This window comes from Pseudophryne corroboree, chromosome 7 (assembly GCF_028390025.1).
Source record: "Pseudophryne corroboree isolate aPseCor3 chromosome 7, aPseCor3.hap2, whole genome shotgun sequence".
NCBI classification, from domain to species: Eukaryota; Metazoa; Chordata; class Amphibia; order Anura; family Myobatrachidae; genus Pseudophryne; species Pseudophryne corroboree.
In genome coordinates, this window is record NC_086450.1 from 256,954,376 (window position 1) to 256,956,789 (window position 2,414).

Consider the following 2,414-nt stretch of genomic DNA (forward strand, 5'->3'; position numbering starts at 1 on the left):
CGTAGTGTGTAGTGTGTCACGTTCACGTTTTTTGTTTGGGGTTTAGGTGAGACCCTTATGGGCCGCCCTCTCCTCTTCGTTGCTGAGGTCCTCTCCACGGGGGGAGGACCAGACGCAGTTATCGGTCCCCAGGGGGACGCTTCGGCCAACCCTGGGGACACCCGAGGGTTCCCCTGCGCTTCGGCAAAGGGGGACCCACAGTCCTTTTGTTCCCTCAGTAGGCCTTTTGGCTCTGAGGGATAGAGGAGTAACGGGGCCCTTCTCCTTTGGGAGAGGGTCCAAGAACCTATGCCCCCAGCACGTTTGGTCACAGACACTGGGTGATGAAGCACCGCACCTCGGGCTTCAAGTAATAAAAAAAAAATTTTTGTAGTCGCTTCTTGGCCTTTTGGCTGCAATCTTGTATCGTGGTTGAAGGGTCTGCTGGAGCCAGGGATCATTTTCTTTGTTGGTGATAAACCGAAGATATTCCAGGATGGAAGGTTTGGGAACACTATCTGTTTTTCAGTTGTGGAAGAGCAGAAAGACCGGATTGGACTACATTCTATAGTAAAGGATATCTTTCTATTTATTGACCCTCCCCTTATACAGTATGTGTCTGTCTTTCAATAAAGCTTCGGGCTTGTGATTCCCTCCACCCTCTTACACTCCACACCCATATTAACTGTTGTAATATTGTATAGTTTAAATGTATAGGGCAGTTCATGATTTATAGTGTAGGCTGGCCTGTGCTGTAGATCTTGAACTGTACTATACCGTCTGCATTTGTATTGTGTTTTGGCTGTGCTGCAACATGGTACTTATGTGTGTAATGTTTATGTATGTTTTTTTTCTTCTTTATGTCAATAAAGACTGCTTTTTCAATCCAATATCTGAAAACAATCAATGTTCGTCTTTGATGGCAATAGTAGTAGTATGATATTTGCTGCTTTTGAAAGCCAATATCTGATATGTCCCCTATCTGGGGACCATATATTAAATGGCTTTTCAGAAAAGATGGGAGATGAGCTTTCAGTACTTGCAGGACCGATGCACATTTCCTATTCTATCCTCCAAAAACAGATTCAGTTGCATTTTCCAGTGTGTTTTGGATGCGCCTTTGCAAATGTCTTACATCAACAAACTTATTTAGTACTATTTTGCAAATAGGGTTACATTGTCGCAACATTGTGTTCCCTAATTGCTTGATTTTTTTAAATACAACAATTGATAAAGACACCTGAAAACTGCTCTGTGGAGTCTTATTTTGTGTCTACTGCTTATCTACATTTAATTCCCTACCTCTAATCAAGGCATTTTTAAATGCTGGGGGCTGCCAGGACTTTAGATCTGAATTCGAATGTACTTGTGATCTAACTTAATTTCCTACATCTAAATTCATTCCTAAATTCACTACTTACATTAATCCTGTAGTTGGGCATTTTGGGCCTTTGATTGTGGGCATTGTTTTGTGTCCAGACCAGCGGCAGGTGGTGTGCATTTGTTGGAAAGGCATCGAAGACCTCCGATACGCTGTATCTCCAGATGTGTGTCTCCCTCAAGTGGCTGTCAGCAAATGCATGCTAGACACCCCATTCCAAGCTGATTGTGACATCACGGAACACGCATCATAAAACAGGCATGCTAGAACATGGGTCTTCAACCTGCGACCCTCCAGCTGCTGTGGAACTACACATCCCAGCATGCCCTGCCTCATTTTTAGCATACCTTAATAGCAAAATTGTGGCAGGGCATGCTGGGATGTGTAGTTTCACAGCAGCTGGAGGGCCACAGGGTGAAGACCCATGTGCTAGAGCCAAGCCGCAGGTAAATTGAATGCTAGCTAGCTGAATGTTTAAATCCTTTTTTCCTGCAGCATACCAATGCGGAAGATTCCATGGAACCAGGGATCCTTCCATTGAGAAATACATGCTGCCTGGATGACTGCACTGTGCAAATTAAATCACGGAGCCAGTTGGCTTGTGGGTGGCTCTGGTGACTAGGTGTATAGGTGGGCGGTGTGTCGGAGGTGGAGCACATGCAAATGATTGTGTATCATCCAGCTAGTGAGAGACAAAACTCACGCAGGAGTGTGCCTGCTTGTCAGTGGGTTATGCACCTTGCAAGACGTCAAATCTACATGGAGCAGCTGGAGGGGACAAGAGTAGGTTTGCAAAATATAGATAGAAGAGCATATATGCTGGCGCATTCTCCATGATTGTGTCAGCTTATGTTTTGGTGCACTGCACTTTCCTTCACCCCATTTCGGCCTATGGCTAAGTTTTAGCCGTTTTGGTTAAGATCAAGTGTAGTCGCTTCTTGGCCTTTTGGCTAAGATCAAGTGTAGTATCTGTTCGAGGGAAAAACAGGGTGGAGTATCTGTTCTTACACTAGGAGCGTGAGAGGTTCCTAGATGTGGAATGGAGAAACACCTT

The 2,414-nt window shown here is 44.8% G+C and overlaps 1 pseudogene; it reads left to right on the plus strand.

The window, feature by feature from the left end:
• The first annotated feature begins 2,290 nt into the window (after positions 1-2,290).
• LOC134946703 (U2 spliceosomal RNA) lies at positions 2,291-2,414 on the plus strand (annotated as a pseudogene).